This window comes from Saccopteryx bilineata, chromosome 11 (assembly GCF_036850765.1).
Source record: "Saccopteryx bilineata isolate mSacBil1 chromosome 11, mSacBil1_pri_phased_curated, whole genome shotgun sequence".
NCBI lineage: Eukaryota > Metazoa > Chordata > Mammalia > Chiroptera > Emballonuridae > Saccopteryx > Saccopteryx bilineata.
This window is the reverse complement of record NC_089500.1, coordinates 24,729,940-24,749,293: the sequence shown is the minus strand read 5'-3', so window position 1 is coordinate 24,749,293 and position 19,354 is coordinate 24,729,940.

Here is a 19,354-nt window from a genome sequence, read left to right as displayed (position 1 = left end):
TTCATCATGGTTCTCATTTGACAGGTAGGTTATTTGAAAGTGTATTGCTTGGGTTCCAAAATGTTAAAGATATTATACAATTTTGTTTCATCTGCCTTTTTCCTATAGCTTAAACCCACTGTTATGAAAGATCCTATTCCTTGTGATTTTAAACCATTGGCATTTGTTCATATTTGCTTTATGGCTAATAGATAAGATCTGCTTTTTACACATATTTTACATGTATTCTGAAATTGTTGAGTACAGCAATTGTTATATTTATAACTGACCTGAGAGTGATTTGCTGTTGTGAATAAATTGGATCCAAAATTTACCAGAATTTAAACAATGCAAACAAACAAAAGCAAGAAGAGGAAAAGCCTGCACCCCTAGGGAGTCTGAACCAGAAGTCACTGAATGAAGGTAGGGTACCTATAAAATGCTTGCCCATATTAGAAAAACTGCCTCTCTCTGATTTGCCTTTATACAGAGCAGGAAAAAGAAAGGAATCATAATACTTCTCTCACAAGACTTTCAGAATAAACTTCACAAGCATGATTAACTATGTGAGGAACTATTCCACTATACAGGAGGGTCTGCAAAAACAAAAACATACTAATTAGGTCTGCAAAGACTACAAGCATAGAAGCTATCAGATTAATAATGCAAAATAATTACATTTCAAGGTTAAAGAAACGAAGGAGAGGATACAAAGGGTCATGTATGAACCAGAATTTTTTTAAACTGATGACATATTGGCAAAGCACTAAACTGATTTTCTAGAAATAAAAGGAAAAAAATTGAAATCTAAAATTCAAAATATTCTAAAATTAAAACAGAAGATTAGACACAGATGAAAAAGGAATTAGTAAACTGGAAGAGGTCTGAAAAAATTACCCAGCTGGAGAAAAGGAAATATAAAGCAGACCCTGAGAGAGAATGAACGAAATGAAGAGCTCTAGCAGGTATCCAATTTGAATTCCAAATAGAGTAACAGCTAGGTAATGCTTAGAAAGGTATTAGCTGAGGATTTTCCCTTTTTAACTTTTTAATGTATTTATTTTTGAGAAAGAGGAAGAGAGGAAGAGAGGAAGAGAGAGGGAGAGCACACAACAGGAACATCCATCTGTTTCGGTATGTGCCCTGACTGGGGATGGACCCCACAACCTCTGTATTCCCAGACAATGCTCTAACCAACTGAGCTATCCAGGCAGGGTGAGCTGAAAATTTTCTATAGCTACTTAAAAGCACTTCATATTAGACTCAGAAAAGTGAATCCCTGGCAAGAGATATAAAAATACATACCCATATCTCATAGTCAAACTACAGACCATCAAATTTATAATAATGGCCTGACCTGTGGTGGCGCAGTGGATAAAGCATCGACCTGGAAATGCTGAGGTTGCCGGTTCGAAACCCTGGGCTTGCCTGGTCAAGGCACATATGGGAGTTGATGCTTCCAGCTCCTCCCCCCTTCTCTCTCTCTCTCCTCTCTCTTCTCTCTCTCTCTCTCTCTCTCTCTGTCTCTCCCTCTCCTCTCTAAAAAAATGAATAAAAAATTAAAAAAAATTTATAATAATGTTATAGTAATTAAGATAATGTGGAATGTTAATGGGAACATGCACCAGTAAAACAGACGAGCTCAGAAATATATTTACACATATAGGGAAACTTTATAATTGACAGATTCCTTATAAAGCAGTAAGAATAAGGCACACATTCTAATAGAAAAGTGGGCAAAATATATGAACAGTTTCGTATAAATCATTATTGCAGAAAAGAGAAAGTATAAATAAATGTAAAAAATTTTTTTCAGTCTTATTAATTAGCAGAGAAGTAACCCATTTAATATATTTGATAAAACAGAGAGCAATGAAAAACTCAGATACTGCTGTTGGGAGTTTCAACTGGTACAACTGAGGAAAACTATCAATATTTGGCGTTAGCCACCAAATTTGACCATGCTTATTTATATACCATAACATGGGTTGCTATACATTCTGGTATGTCCAGTTTATCCTGTTTTCTTAGAGAAGTCATTAAAAGTACTCCCTTTTTCAAAATGTTCTAATTTGAACCATATACGAAGTGATGATCCTAATTATGACCCAAAAGTTTTACTACTGCATGTATCTACCTGAGGAACAGTTGCTGTTTGTGTACACCAGGAGCATTATTTGTGTACAATTTCTTTGGAAATATTTCTGGTCGCATTATTTGTGATAGCAGAACCTGAACTTACACTACATTGTCTGCCAACAGTATAGTAAGGAAATAAAAAGGGGATATATTTTTCATGCTGGGAGACTACACAGAAATGAACACAAATGAGCACAGCTTAACCTACAATATGAGATAAACATGGTTTAGAAAACAAGGCTGAGAAAGGAGCAAGGGACTCAAGACTACTTACAGTATGTTTCTGTTAATATAAAACTGAAACACAGGCAAACTTATGTTATACATTAAGCCACATGTACATATATCTCAAAATCATTAACAAAAGCAAGAAAATGATTCATATAAAATTGAAAATACTGGTTATTTCTGGCAAAGAAAGAGGGAATTTAAGAGAAGGTGTATGCTGAGGATTTTAAAAATATTCATTTCTCTCTGAAAGTAATGGGGCCACTGAATAATAATTATTATTGCACATACTCTAAAAGGTACAACATATTTTACATTTAGAATTAAACTGACATTTTGGTTAAAAAAAGACATTTAAATTTGCTTTTTTTATACTTAATAACTATAATTTTTAGTCTTTTTCAATTGAGGTGATGGTGCTTTTCACATTGATTTTAATACCTCTTTCTATACCTCTGATAACATTTTAGCTATAAGATGTGTAGGAAATAATTTCTTCCCGTTTACTGTTAGCAAAAAATTAAGTTTATGAATAGAATTCTGTTTCCTTTTAAATAATTCAGTATCTCCCATTACCAAATCCAATTTAGAATTTTGAATTTTTGCTGTTTCACTGTTCAAAATAAGTACCAGTTTTGCTTCTAGATGTAATCCTGGGTATATCCTAGATATATTACCTGGAACTGAGTGGCACTCCTGGACACTATCTTCACGTGTTGGACTCAAGGATCATTGGTTGCTCCTTGAAGAGACTTTTAGGATTAGCCAAGGAAGTATCCCTTCTTACAGGCAGCAAACCAAGTCCTAGGGACAGGGTGTGAGCCACACAGCTGAAAATGAATGCAAGTCCCCCTGGACTCCAAGTCAATCCATGGACTATTCAAAGAAAGGACTTCCAATGATCCAGCCCCTGTGCTTGCTCAAGATAAAAATAAATACGTGTGTAACTTTCAACTTCCAAATAAAATAAGCCTATGCATGCAGGATGATCTTGACATGCAAATGAATGCATGATATATTCATGTTAGGAAACGGGAGCCAGGAATAATTACTAATTATGCATCGATGTTAAACAACATTAAATAAACGTATTAGGACTGAGCCTACAGCTGAAAGTGAAGACTCAGCCACCGAGGAGAGGAACATAGCGGGAACTAATATGTAGTAATGAAACAAACCACATGGCCCCGCCACCACAAGCAAGCTCCACTGTGCTTCATTAATTGTTCCTGTAGCTTTCATTCTGAGTGGCCACCTTAGCCATCGGTGTAATGGGTAGTGGAAGAAATTACATATTACATTTAATTGTCACATTGAGCAGCACTGCAATTCAGGCTGTCTTGGAATTTTAATAGAGTGACCTGGCTGGCTTGCCAACTAATATAAAACTCAGCCTCCTAACTACTTTCTTTACTGCTGTCTTGAAACTTCAACTGATAAACTCTTATGACCTTCCTCAATTTAATTCAATTTGTTACACATTACAAATTGAATTCTTTTACACAAATTAATGGTAAATGAGAGAATTTCCCCTGACCCCTCCCTCTTTCCTCCAGGAAAGATTACAGACAGATGAATTGAAATATAATAGGCTGCAATTGCATAAACGTTCAGCATTAACTCAAGCAAGGCAGCTGCCATTTTGTAATGCAAAATATTTCCCAAGTTGTTGGTCTTGGTGAATAACTAAAATAAACGTTGAGGCAATTGTTTTGTTTGATAGAAAACTAAACTTTGTGGTTCATAATATGGCCTTTCAGGTCAGGCAGGCGTGGGTTTGAGTCCTGCTATGACTACTTAGCAACTGTGTTCTTGTTCAATATCTCAGAACTCCAGTTTCTCTGAAACTGAAAATGGGAGTCATAATGCCTACCTCATATAGTGATTATAAAAATTAAATTTAAAAATGTACATAAAGCACTTACCACGGTGTCTGTTACATAAAAGTGCTCTATAACTGGCTCAATATTTATTCTTTTTGCTGTTAAGCCCCATCACAATCTGTCTTCCAGAATCGGCTGCCTCAAGGTTCTCCATTTCAGCCAGATGTTCTAATACAACAATGTGTTTAATTTGCATTGCTTCCTGTGCAAATGCATCTTATAGCAGACCTGCATCTCACAGGGGGGAGGGGTTAGTGTGGTTTTGTAAGTCTCTGACTCTGGATTCTGTGACACCTGGAAGCTTCAATAAGGCGTTGCCATCAAATGTCTTTTCCTTTTTTCCACGTTAAATGAGGGATTGGATCCATTTTCAGCTATGGCTCCCAAAGTGACCATCTTACAACTCTCTCTATATATATACTAAAAGGGTGCCTCCCAATTGTCCTCAGCCTGGAAATCCTGACTGAGCTTACCCAATCCCAGCCTTGGAACAATTGTAAATCTAAATTTATATCACCATCTAAATTCTAAATCTAAATCACCCATCCCATGCCAGGCTAAAGAAAGCTGGTCACGCCCAGGAGTTGAGGAAGAGCAATTAACATAGTAACCATACTTGTGCATAGCCTCTTCTTTTTTTTTTTTTTTTTATAATTTTATTTTTTTAATGGGGTGACATCAATAAATCAGGATACATATATTCAAAGATAACAAGTCCAGGTTATCTTGTCATTCAATTATGTTGCATACCCACCACCCAAAGTCAGATTGTCCTCCGTCACCCTCTAACTTGTTCTCTCTGTGCCCCTCCCCCTCCCCCTTTCCCTCTCCCATTCCCCCCTCCCCCCCGTAACCACTCTTATCAATGTCTCTTAGTTTCACTATTATGTCCCACCTACGTATGGAATAATACAGTTCCTGTTTTTTTCTGATTTACTTATTTCGCTTCGTATCATGTTATCAAGATCCCACCATTTTGCTGTAAATGTTCCGATGTCATCATTTCTTATGGCTGAGTAGTATTCCATAGTGTATATGTGCCACATCTTCTTTATCCAGTCATCTATTGATGGGCTTTTTGGTTGTTTCCATGTCCTGGCCACTGTGAACAATGCTGCAATAAACATGGGGCTGCATGTGTCTTTACGTATCAATGTTTCTGAGTTTTGGGGATATATACCCAGTAGAGGGATTGCTGGGTCATAAGGTAGTTCTATTTTCAGTTTTTTGAGGAACCACCATACTTTCTTCCATAATGGTTGTACTACTTTACATTCCCACCAACAGTGGATGAGGGTTCCTTTTTCTCCACAGCCTCTCCAACATTTGCTATTACCTGACTTGCTAATAACAGCTAATCGAACAGGTGTGAGGTGGTATCTCATTGCCGTTTTGATTTGCATTTCTCTAATAGCTAAAAAAGATGAGCATCTTTTCATATATCTGTTGGCCATTTGTATTTCTTCCTGGGAGAAGTGTCTATTCATATCCTCTTCCCATTTTTTTATTGGATTGTTTGTTTGTTTGTTGTTGAGTTTTATGAGTTCTTTGTATATTTTGGATATTAAGCCCTTATCTGAGCTGTTGGTTGAAAATATCATTTCCCATTTAGTTGGCTTTCTGTTTATTTTGTTATCAGTTTCTCTTGCTGAGCAAAAACTTCTTAGTCTGATGTAGTCCCATTCATTAATTTTTGCCTTCACTTCTCTTGCCTGTGGAGTCAAATTCATAAAATGCTCTTTAAAACCCAGGTCCATGAGTTGAGTACCTATGTCTTCTTCTATGTACTTAATTGTTTCAGGTCTTATGTTTAGATCTTTGATCCATTTTGAGTTAATTTTTGTACAGGGGGAGAGACTGTAGTCCAGTTTCATTCTTTTGCATGTGGCTTTCCAGTTTTCCCAGCACCATTTATTGAAGAGGCTTTCTTTTCTCCATTGTGTGTTGTTGGCCCCTTTATCAAAAATTATTTGACTATATATATGTGGTTTTATTTCTGAACTTTCTATTCTGTTCCATTGGTCTGAGTGTCTATTTTTCTGCCAATACCATGCTGTTTTGATTGTCGTGGCCCTATAATAGAGTTTGAAGTCAGGTATTGTAATGCCCCCAGCTTCATTCTTTTTCTTTAGGATTGCTTTGGCTATTCGGGGTTTTTTATAGTTCCATATAAATCTGATGATTTTTTGCTCTATTTCTTTAAAAAATGTCATTGGAAGTTTGATGGGAATTGCATTAAATTTGTATATTGCTTTGGGTAATATAGCCATCTTGATTATATTTATTCTTCCTAGCCAAGAACAAGGTATATTCTTCCATCTCATTATATCTTTTTCAACTTCCCTTAACAATGGTTTATAGTTTTCATTATATAAGTCCTTTACATTCTTTGTTATGTTTATTCCTAAGTATTTTATTTTTTTTGTTGCAATCGTGAAGGGGATTATTCTTTTGAGTTCCTTCTCAGTTGTTTCATTGTTGGCATATAGAAAGGCTATTGACTTCTGTATGTTAATTTTGTATCCTGCGACCTTACTGTATTGGCTTATTGTTTCTAGTAGTCTTTTTGTGGATTCTTTGGGGTTTTCGATGTATAGGATCATATCATCTGCAAAAAGTGATACCTTTACTTCTTCTTTTCTGATATGGATGCCTTTTATTTCTTTGTCTTGTCTGATTGCTCTGGCTAGAACCTCTAGTACCACATTAAATAAGAGTGGAGAGAGTGGACAACCCTGTCTTGTTCCTGATTTAAGGGGGAAAGCCTTCAGTTCAGTGCCATTTAATATGATGTTAGCTGATGGTTTATCATATATGGCCTTTATCATGTTGAGATATTTTCCTTCTATACCCATTTTGTTGAGAGTCTTAAACATAAAATTGTGTTGTATTTTATCGAAAGCCTTTTCTGCATCTATTGATAAGATCATGTGGTTTTTGTTCTTTGTTTTGTTGATATGGTGTATTACATTAACCGTTTTACGTATGTTGAACCATCCTTGAGATTCTGGGATGAATCCCACTTGATCATGATGTATTATTTTTTTAATATGTTGTTGTATTCGATTTGCTAGTATTTTGTTTAGTATTTTAGCATCTGTATTCATTAGAGATATTGGTCTGTAGTTTTCTTTTTTTGTGCCATCCTTGCCTGGTTTTGGTATGAAGGTTATGTTGGCCTCATAAAATGTGTTTGGAAGTATTGCTTCTTCTTCAATTTTTTGGAAGACTTTGAGTAGAATAGGAACCAAGTCTTCTTTGAATGTTTGATAAAATTCGCTGGTATAGCCGTCAGGGCCTGGACTTTTATTTTTGGGGAGGTTTTTAATGGTTTTTTCTATTTCTTCTCTACTGATAGGTCTGTTTAGGCTTTCTGCTTCTTCTTGACTCAGTCTAGGAAGGTTGTATTTTTTTAGGAATTTATCCATTTCTTCTAGGTTGTTGAATTTAGTGGCATAAAGTTTTTCATAGTATTCTACAATAATTCTTTGTATATCTACGGTGTCCGTGGTGATTTCTCCTCTTTCATTTTGGATTTTGTTTATATGAGTTCTTTCTCTTTTTTCCTTGGTAAGTCTTGCCAAGGGTTTGTCAATTTTGTTGATCTTTTCAAAGAACCAGGTCCTTGTTCTATTAATTTTTTCTATAGTTTTTCTGTTCTCTAATTCATTTATTTCTGCTCTGATTTTTATTATCTCCTTTCTTCGGCTGGTTTTGGGTTGTCTTTGTTCTTCTTTTTCTAGTTCCTTAAGGTGAGAAGTTAAGTGGTTCACTTGGGCTCTCTCTTGTTTGTTCATATATACCTGAAGCGATATGAACTTCCCTCTTATCACTGCTTTTGCTGCATCCCATAGATTCTGATATGTCATATTGTCATTTTCATTAGTCTGTATATATCTTTTGATCTCTGCACTTATTTCTTCTTTGACCCATTCATTTTTTAAAAGTATGTTGTTTAGTTTCCACATTTTTGTGGGATTTTTTTCCTCTTTTTTGCAGTTGAATTCTAGTTTCAAGGCTTTATGATCAGAAAATATGCTTGGTACAACTTCAATTTTTCTGAATTTGCTGATGTTGTTTTTGTGGCCCAACATATGGTCAATTCTTGAGAATGATCCATGTACACTGGAGAAAAATGTATACTCAGTCACTTTGGGATGAAATGTCCTGTAGATGTCTATCATATCCAGGTACTCTAGTGTTTTGTTTAAGGCCACTATGTCTTTGTTGATTCTCTGTTTGGATGACCGATCTAGAGCCGTCAGCGGTGTATTGAGGTCTCCAAGTATGATTGTATTTTTGTCAGTTTTTGTTTTAAGATCAATAAGTAGCTGTCTTATATATTTTGGTGCTCCTTGGTTTGGTGCATATATATTAAGAATTGATATGTCTTCTTGATTCAGTGTCCCCTTAGCCATTATGAAATGGCCATTTTTGTCTCTGAGTACTTTTCCTGTCTTGTAGTCAGCATTATCCGATATGAGTATTGCTACACCTGCTTTTTTTGGGATGTTATTTGCTTGGAGTATTGTTTTCCAGCCTTTCACTTTGAATTTGTTTTTATCCTTGTTACTTACATGAGTTTCCTGTAGGCAGCATACAGTTGGATTTTCTTTTTTAATCCATTCTGCTACTCTGTGCCTTTTTATTGGTGAGTTTAATCCGTTTACATTTAGTGTAATTATTGATACTTGTGAGTTCCCTATTGCCATTTTATATCTTGCTTTCTGTTAGTTTTGTGTCTTGTTTGATCCTTCTCTTTCGTTTTTCTATCTTTTGTTTTTATTTGGTTGTATTCCATACATCTTTCCTCTGTTGCTATCTTTTTTATCTCATGTGCTTCTGTGGTGGTTTTTTCAATGGTGGTTACCTTTGAGTAATGAAAAGGGTCCCTACCCTGTTCATTGTAGCGAACTATTTTGTGAGTACTTTTGCACTGCATCGTCCTTTGCTACTGTTAATCTCCATCTTCTCCCCCTCTTTCTTTTTGTTGTTGTCACAGTTTAAATTTGGTTTTATTGTGTTCTTCTTGGAGCTTTTACTTGTGGCTCTGTTTTTTTTTTGTTCTTTGTATCTGATTGGAGAACCCCCTTTAGTAATTCCTGGAGTGGGGGTTTTCTGATGATAAATTCCCTCATCTTTTCTGTATCTGTGAATGTTTTTATTTCTCCTTCGTATTTGAAGGATAGCTTTGATGGGTATAGTATTCGTGGCTGAAAGTTCCTCTCTTTCAGGACTTTAAATATTGGGGTCCACTCTCTTCTAGCTTGTAGAGTTTCTGCTGAGAAATCTGATGATAATCTAATGGGCCTTCCTTTATATGTTGTATTCTTCTTTTCCCTGGCTGCCTTGAGAATTTTTTCTTTGCTGTTTGTTTGTGTCAATTTCATTATGATATGCCTTGGAGTAGGTTTGTTGGGGTTAAGAAAACTCGGTGTTCTGTTTGCTTCTTGAACTTGAGGCTTTAGTTCTTTCCACAGGCTTGGGAAGTTCTCATCTATTATTTGTTTGAGTATGTTCTCCATTCCATTTTCTCTCTCTTCTCCCTCTGATATACCTATTATTCTTATGTTATTCTTTTTGATGGAGTCAGATAATTCTTGTAGGGCTATCTCATTTTTTTAATTTTTGAGTCTCTTTCTTCTTCTCTCTGTTGTGCCTCAAGTTGCTTGTCTTCTATTTCACTAATCCTCTCTTCTATCTGACCTGTTCTATTAGCTAAGCTTGTTATTTCGTTTTTCAGCTCGTGAATTGAGTTTTTCATCTCTGTTTGATTTGTTTTTATAGTTTCAATTTCCTTGGACATATATTCTTTGTGTTCATTGAGTTGTTTTCTGAGCTCCCTATATTGCCTTTCTGTATTTTCTTGTATATCTCGGAGGATTTTTAGGATTTCTATCTTGAATTCTCTGTCATTTAGCTCCAAGGTTTCCAATATATTAAATTTTTTCTCCATAGATTTTTCCTCATCTAGCTGTGTTACCTCTCTTTCTTTTGTATCCATGATATTCGATTTTCTCTTCCTTAATGGCATCTGAGGGTGGTTTTGTTGATAGTATTAATGAGATTTAATAAAGAATAAAAAGTTAAAAAAATAGCAATAAAAAAATTAAAAATCGAAAAGTTGTTTTTTTTTTAAAAAAAAATTAATAATGAAATAAAGAAAAATAAAATAAAAATTAAAAAAAAGGAAATTATTCCCCCCCTCCTTTTTTCCTCTCCTCTCCTCTCCCCTCTTTTTTGAGAAAATCTTGTGGTGGACTGTGAATTATAACAAACAATGCCTATGATGGAGGGCCTGAATTGGGGAAAAGTAATAAAGGGGCAAAAAAAAAAAAAAGAAAAAGAAAAAAAAAAAGGGAAGAAAAAAGAAAAAAAAAGAGCGTATGGACCCACAAAAAGCAAATAAGGAAAAAATTTGGGTCAAGAATGAAATAATTTGCTTTTAGGTGTTGGTTGTCTAAGAGTTATGATGAGAGGAATAAGAGGAAAACGGGAAAATGGGGGGACAAATTAAAAAATTACTATTGTATTTAGTGGAACAAGAACTAGATAATATGGAGAGCCAGGATGAGAGCACTGCTAGTGAGTTAAAAAGGTGAAGTAAAACCCCCCCAAAATGCCACAAACATAGGTTTGAGTCCCAGATAAGATAATTTGTTTGTTATTGAGGTTTGAATGAGAGGAGATGTAAAGGAGAAAGGAAGAAACTAATATAGAGGGAGAAAAGAAAGAGAGAGAGAAAAAAAGAGGTAACCACTAAAAGAAGAAAAAAGAAAGGAGAGAGAGAGAGAGAGTTAAGGGTTTTGGAGTGCAACCCTCATAGAGAGAAAGGAAGAGAAGAGAAAAGATAATGGGAGATGTAACACTTATGAGTAGTATAGTTCAAGGAGAGGAGAGAGTAAGACCGGCAAAGAGTTAATCGGCCAAATTGGAGGAGGAAAAAAAAGTATCAAGAATGAAGATAAGAGAAACAAACGAACAAATATAATAAAATGGGATAGGTTATAAAGTCTGCAGATTATTCTTGATTTTGAGAGATTATCTTCTTGCTTTTTCTTTTCTCTCCCTCTTCCTGGTCGGTGACTCTGTACCCCGGGTTCTGCCCCTTTGGCACGCTCAGGTAGAGGTTTGCAGTTGATAAGTCTCTATGGCAATGTCATGTATTGTGCTTTAGTCTCGTTGGCAGTCGAAGCTCAATAGCATTTATAGGCTCCGACAGTGAGAGAGTCCGTGTTCCTGGAGCCTTTCTCCTAGTCTTTCCTTCCTTAATTAGTAGCCTGATAATCCAGCTATGGGGTTGCTGCTGCCTCTGCCTGGATAGTAAGAGGCTCAAAGAGCTGGCAACTCCCAACTCTATTTCCACTCAGCACAGGGCTCTGGGTAAGGCTCAGTCAGTCAGAGCTGCTAGCATAATCAGGCGGGCTTTCTGCCCACTCAAAGACCTCTGGCTCTGCCACTCTGTCCGGTAACACAAGCGGGCGCCCACTTCCGGGGGGCGCTTGGAGGAAACTCTCACTCACTGTCTGCGACCAGGATATCCGGCCAGCAGTCTCACGCTCTGAGTGAAACCCCCAACCGCAGGGAAAAGTTGTAGCGTTGGAATTGAGTCTCACTCCGTCCCCGTGCGTGGCTTTTGCAAGGCGCTGGGGCGGCTCGAGATTCCGCTTTGGCCCACACAAAGGCCCCTGACTCTGCCCCTCTGTGCGATAACACGGGCGCGCACTGCCGAGGCACTCGGAGGAATCGTTCACTCCTTATCTGCGCGCGCAAACCAGGATATGAGGCTGGCCGCGGTTCCCTCTGAGTGAAACACCCTCCAGCACGGAAAATCTCCACCGTTGGAATTAGTTCTCACTCCCTCCCGTGCGTGGCTTTCCCAGGGCGCTGGGGCTGCCCAGAGACTCTGTCCTCGGCCCACAGAAAGGCCTCTGACCCTGCCTCTCCGTGGGGCAACACGGGCACCCACTCTTGGGGCCTAGGAAGAAATTCTCGCCCACTAACTGCACACCGACCAGGAGACCGGGTAAAATGGCCGCTCCGCTTGTCTTTCTTTGTTTGGGTTTGGCACGAGTGTTAGCTTGTATTGCCCGGGTTGCCACAGGATCAGATTTTCCTCGGCTTGGATCTGTGTGCCACAGCCTGGTTCGGCCGTTTGTGCCGCGGCGGCCTGGATCTATTCACCCCCTTTGCCCGCCTCAGTTTCTATATTCACAGTTACCAGAGAAAGCCGCCCTGTTTAGGTTAGTGAGGAAGGCGGAGCATTTCTTACTCCCTATTTCCTTCGGGGTTTGGTTATATATTTAGCCAATTTTTCACTCAATCATACCTTTAGGTGTATTGCAAAGCATCTGGAAGCTCCAAGTATAGGTTTTTCTGTTTCTGGTTGAAGATCTTGTTGAGTTTTGGGGGAGATTTATCGGTATCGCTTCCTACCCCGCCATTACTCTGACGTCATCCCAGCCTCTTCTTGCTAGCCTTATTTTACCCTGGTCAGAAATTTGAAATGGGCATTCCTCCTTGATGCAAAACATATAGCTTCTAAATTCCCCACTCCAACTGTTTTTATTCGTGATCCTGGAAACAAACTTTGGGGAAAGAATGCTGAATAGATACATGAGTCTTAATTGATTAAGCCTTATTTTCATTCTCCTTATTCACCTATTTGTCTTTAACCACAGTCCAATGGGGAAATATGTAATATGTAAGGCATTACCACCCTTATCACCTTTATAAACGTCCTCATTATCACTTTTCTCCACGGAGCCCAAACACCCTCAGACTGCATGCACACCACACACTCCACCCTCGATTCCATTCATCACGTAAACACTTCTCTCTAGTAAGCCCAATGAAGGCGCCAAGCATGTAACAAGCCAGTGCTATTACAATCCCTCAGTTTGCTCCACTAAAAATAGCAGACTCATAAACTCCCTAATTCCCCATTGCTACTAATGGAATTCCAGCCTCAGAGATTTTAACAGTTATCTCCTCTGCAATCCACGTTACTAAAATGCCTCCTGCTTGGCCAGCTCAGGTGTCATTACTTGGGAAATATTACTTTTCAACATTTTCTTTTTCTAGTTGTTTGCTTTTTCCCATTATTTGCAGTTCTGCAGCTATTAGGATCCAGTGCTGCAGAAAACAACAATAACAACAAAAAAGCCACTTAATAACGCAACTTGAAAACCAAACTAGTCAGCAGTGAACAATGCCTTGTCAACATTTCTAAATGGAGCAGAAAAGAGGCGAGCCAAGAGGACAGGGAGAGGGAAGGAGAGGGAAAGGGAGGCCTCCTGATCGATGGGGACGCAGAAGTGCTTCAGATAATGGCTGAGAGGTACAGCCTGCAGCATAGGTAAAAGGTGGGGGAGGGGAGGAAGTGACCATCTCAGAAGGGGACCCCCGAGGCAGAGACACCCAGACCTTGGAAACATGCTGAAGTCAACAGTGTCCTTCTGGGGTACCCCCCTGCAAACAGCCCTCATTCCAAGAATCTTTCCCCATCTGAGCATCACCACTTCTCTTCTGTGTCCCATTCCCACAGGGCTTTGCCCTCAGATACGTGAAATAAGTCTCCCAGCTTATGAGAGCTTAATATGTTCTGCCTCCCAAAGGTATCTACAGAAGCAGCAGAGACTCAGAATCCCCGAAGCCTGCATGCTCCAATGTAAAACACCACAGAGTTCAAGGAGGAGATATTTGGGGCCTGAGGAGTTTTCCAATCCCTACCATGTCACTCCCTATAGGCATCAGTCTACTAAGTAATAACATTCTTAAGTGGACTTTCTTTGGTGTTTTATATTTTAAGAGAAAAGGGCAGAGTGGTGACTGACTGTGACGTCAGTCCTAGAATTAGGACCCACTCTCTGAAAAAAGGAGAGAAAAAAAAGAATCTGCCTCTAGCTTACTTTCAGAGCTCCAGTTGGTTTGAAGGTGCCCCAAGCAGCAGACCACCCACAAACAGCAACAAATAACAACCCTCTCTTCTTCAGGGGCAGTTATCCACGATTTTACCCCAGGCAAGTGATTAAAAATTGCAATTTCTTTCATCATGGTTTTATGATGCTTCATTTAAAGGAAGAAGTTCTATGTATTGAATTTGGTTCTCCTCTACTAGCCTAAAATTATCAAACTGGTGTTAAAATAGAAATCTATGGGAGTAAGTTCCCCAAACAATATTTCATGGATTGACCGACACTAATATGTAGCTTTAATTCACTCTCCTTGACCTTCTTTTTTTTACAAGACCTATCACCAAAAGGTTCACCCAATTTTTTGCTCCACTCAAAACAGATTTCTGACAAATAAACTGTGTTGTTACCCCTGTGTCATTTTGCATATAATTAATTTTAAAAGCACCACCTTTTTCTGAACTGTACTCAAAATTCACCTCCAGCAGGACTCCTCACCTCTAGTCTCCTGTATAACTATCTCCTACCTTTGCCAATAAAGGTACCTTACTGGCTGTCTTTAATTGATTCTGACTATGTGACATTTTCCCATGAATATTTAATAAAGATACTGAACATATTTCAAAAGCTACCCAGATTCTCCAAAGTAAGTGGGATCACATGGTCCCATTAATATGAAGTTCTAGAAGAGGCAAAAGGGGCTTACAGTGGTTGCTTCTCCCCATGGGGTGAAAACGGACTGGAGGAAAGACTGAGGAAAGTTTCTACGGTGAGGGAGATCATCAATATTTTCATAGCAGTATGGACACAGATGTATTCAACTACCAAAACTTAGTAAATGTATACTTAAGATTTCTGGATTTCATTGTATGTAAATTTACAAATGGAAGGGGAGAAGCAATTCATTGATTTTCATTCCTTCAAAACCTTATTTCCCTCAGTAATCTCATCTTGGGAGAGTATACCACTCACTCCACACTGAGTCAAAGCCTGGGAGTCATCTTTGATGCAGCTCCCAAAAATTAACCTTTCAACAAATCCTACTGACTCTAACTTTAAAATGTTATTGAATTAAACTTAATTTAAGTATTTCATTACCTATAGCTAGGTCAAGCCACCATCAATCCCACCATGGACTACTACAAACTTCCTAACTGGTCTGTTTACTCCTACTTTTTTTTTATTATTATTATTTGTGTGTGTGTGTGTGTGTGTGTGTGACAGAGAGAGAGAGAGAGAGAGAGAGAGAGAGAGAGAGAGAGAGAGAGAGAGATAGGGACAGACAGACAGGAAGGGAGAGAGATGAGAAGCATCAATTCTATGTTGCAGCACCTTAGGTGTTCATTGATTGCTTTCTCATATGTGTCCTGACTGAGGGGCTATAGCAGAACGAGTAACCCCCTGCACAAGCCAGTGACCTTAGGCTCCAGCCAGTGACCATGGGGTCATGTCTATGTTACCATGCTCAAGCCAGCAACCCCATGCTCAGGCTGATGAGCCTGAGCTCAATCCAAATGAGCCCATGCTCAAGCTAACAACCTTGGGATTTTGAACCTGGGTCCTCTGTATCCCAGTCTGACACTCTATTCACTGCGCAGGCTACTCCTATTCTTGTACCTGGTTCCTCCCATGTCCTCATCATCTGGTCTCTGACTGTATAGCAGCTACATTGAATCATGTAAAGCATAAATAACATTAGGTTCTTCTTGTTCTCCAATAGTTTCTCATCAAAATTTGAATAAAATAAAATTTAGAATATATATTTTCCCCATGACTATAAGACAGTAAATTATCTGGCTCTTGACAAACTCTCCCAACTCATTTCCAGCCTCCTTCTCCCTCTCTTGCCCCACTCTAGCCATGCCAGCCTCTGCAATGTCTGACAAGTACTTCTTCACCTCTTTGCCTAGCATACATTCCCAGATAACAGCACAGCTCACTCCCTCTCTTCAATCAAGACTCCACTGTAATATTAACTCTCAAGAGAGGTTTTCTTCTTAACAATTCCCTTGTGGGGAAGCTGGTTTCTCCAGAATTGGTAAACAGCCTGTACAAGATGGAGTCACTGTGGATAGGTCTGCTACATCAGATTCAGCCATGCATGACTAAGGGAAACAGGCTAGGACAGTACACATGCACTCCCACCTTATATAGCTGATAATGTTATCCTCACTTTCTGTAATCATGACTTGGTGCTACTTTTGTATGATTTAATATAAAACTCCTGCATACTGCTTCTGGCTGCCGCCACTGCCCAATAAAACATGCATCATCTGCCTGCAGCTCCACGCATCTGTTTCTAGCTCCTGGGCCCCCCTACTCCTCTGTCCCTTGCCTCCAAACTCAGATCCAACATCCCTCTAAATTAGTACCCCATTACTCTCCATTTTTACCTTTATCCTATTTGGTTTGTTTTCATGGAAAAGAGAAAGAGATTGGTTGATTATAGAGGAAATCCAGGAAAGCCTATGGTGCAATTTGCTGTCTCAGGGCAGGCCTGAGAACCAGGGAAGCGGATGGTGTACATAGATTCCAGTCCTAGTTTGAAAGACTGAGCACCAGGAGCTCCAAGGGCAGGGAAAGATTGATATACTAGACCAGGCAATTAAGTAAGAAGAAAGGGAGCAAATTTCTTCTTCCATTGCTTTTGTTCTACTCGGGTCCTCAACATATGATGCCCACTCACACTGTGAAGGGCAATCTACTTTACTGAGGACCAACTGAAATGCTGACTTCACCCAGATTAAACAGCGAGAAATAATGTTCAATCTGGGCACCCTATGGGCAGTCAAGCTGACACATAAAATTAACTGTCACATATATTGAAGCCAAAAACCTTTGTTTACTGCAATATTGCTATTATAATCCCTAGAATAGAATAGGTAGTCAAGAAATACCTCTTAAATCAATATATGACAAATAAGTTACTCAGTAGTGAATACTTTTTGAAACTTTCTATGGTAGATCATCTATAATGGCCATCAGCCATCCTCCTCTTCCCATAAATACATGGTCCTCCTCAGGTCAGAGAAGGTTAATTCCTATCCATTTAAATCTATACCATCCTTAGTGGCTTGCTTTAAACAATAAAATGCAGTAGAAGAGAAGATTTGAGAACTGCAGTGATGGGTCATAAGAAGTCTGTGGCTTCCAGTCGAATATCTTGAAATTCTCAGTGTCTGACTCTCCTTCTGGGAACCTCGCCACTATACTGAATGCCAAGCTGCCAAGAGAGGCCACAAGTAAACTCTCCACTTGGAAGTCCACTTGGCTCCCAGCTGGCAGCCAGCATCAACTGAGAATGCTGTTAGTGAGCCGTCCTGGATGCTCAGCTGAGTCAACCCTTCAGATAATGCTAGCCCAGCCACCATCTGATGACAACTACATGAGAGGTTGAGAGGTCTCAAGCAGTAGCCTCACAGCTGAGCCCAGTCAACCCACACAAACATGAGAGATAAGTTGTTTTGAGCTACTAGGCTTTGGGAATATTTGCTCTGCAGCAACAAAAGCCAGAAATACATCCTTCCTTCAACTCTTCTTAACCTCAGTATGTTTTATAGTTGTTAGTGTACCTCAGTATACAAATATACTGATTTAATGATGTTCTTTACTTCTGCAAATGGTGCCTGTGAGTGGACCACCTGACAGATCACATCACCCTCCATGCAACCTCCACAAATACCAATATAATAGGACTTACGATGTCTGAACAAATTATACTGAGGTGTGTTTCTTCTGCTTCACATGCAAGCCTGTTCGCTGAACTTCATGCCCTAATCCCCTCCCCCAACTTCTCCATTTTATGCCCAATTTCTGCCTCTGATCATATTGTATCCCCAGCCCTCATTCTATATGTATTTAAATTAATACTTTCTTCAAATACCCAGCTCAAGTCTGCAATAACTACTAAATCTTACAACTTTGATTTGCTTGTGTCATCAATTTATCAATATTTATTGATCCCTATATATTTATCCACAAATGTGCACAGCTTTGGACATTTAAAAAAAAGAATAAAGCTTAGCTCTAAACTCAATGAGCTTTGGATCCAAGTGAAGGGAGAAAATAAAGCTTATATTAAATACATTTAGAATATTGCAAAACCTCAATCAAGACGATAAATGCAGGGCAACTCACAAGTGGGTGCAGGGTAACAACGGTCAGTGCCTGCATGCATTCTGGGATGTACCTCAAGGTTCCTTAGGAACCTGGGCAGAAGCTCTGATGGGCTTCTGAAGCTAAAAATTCACTGCCTAAAATGTTAATATCTGGTACTTGGGAACCTGGAACTTGATGCTAACAGCCACCTTTCATCCCTCAGGGCTGCTCTCTCAACATAAATCCTCTCTCTGGGCAGCCCGAGACATTTGGATCACATGGAGTGAGCACCCCTGGGAGCCTCAAGTTGGATGAACAGCTCATAGCTCGGTCAGGCCTTTTGGAGTGACTGTTCCATGCCACTATTATACAAAATAAGAGAATCATAGTGGAATGGTCCTACTCCGGCATTATACAGTCAGTAAAGATGGCCACACAGCTAAGTGACCTCCTGAGCTACTTTGGGGGACCACATCTAGGCCATTTTTCTGAGTCCTTTGTCACTGCAGTTCACAGAACTTTGTTAACCAGCCATAGTCCTTGTGGCCATAATGAAAACAGGTCAACAGGATCAAAAGTTCCCATTGGTCCTTCTGCAAATATTAAGGGAGTCTGTATAAGAAGGTAATACACAATTTCTGCGTGTCCACTTCATAATATGGCTCCTTCTGAACCACTTTCAATATCGCTTTATTCCTTAGGAACCACAATTGACACTTTGTTGCTGTTAGGGGTTACAGCAATCATTCTCTTATGCCATTTTTCTATTTAGTTTTTTTTCTAATTAACTCCAAATACTATTTTACTACATGCTTTTCAAACTGGAGTATCAACATCACCGATTCTGTGCAAATGAGGTACAAAGCAGCACAATGTCCATGCTACATCTTCTTGGAGCATCAGTTTTGCTACAAATTTGGAAGAAATGAAGTTAAGAAGCATCCCCTATCCCTGAGAGACATGGAGGAAAAGGCAGAGCAGAGCAGAGAAAGGGAGAAGTGACCCAGGAGAAACAGTCCAGTTTCTGAAGTGTCAGCCAGGTGCAGGCCAGGGGCCTGGTGCAGGTAAGGCCAGCTTTGCCTGTCGTGATCCAGGAGGCTCCTGAGACGGTCC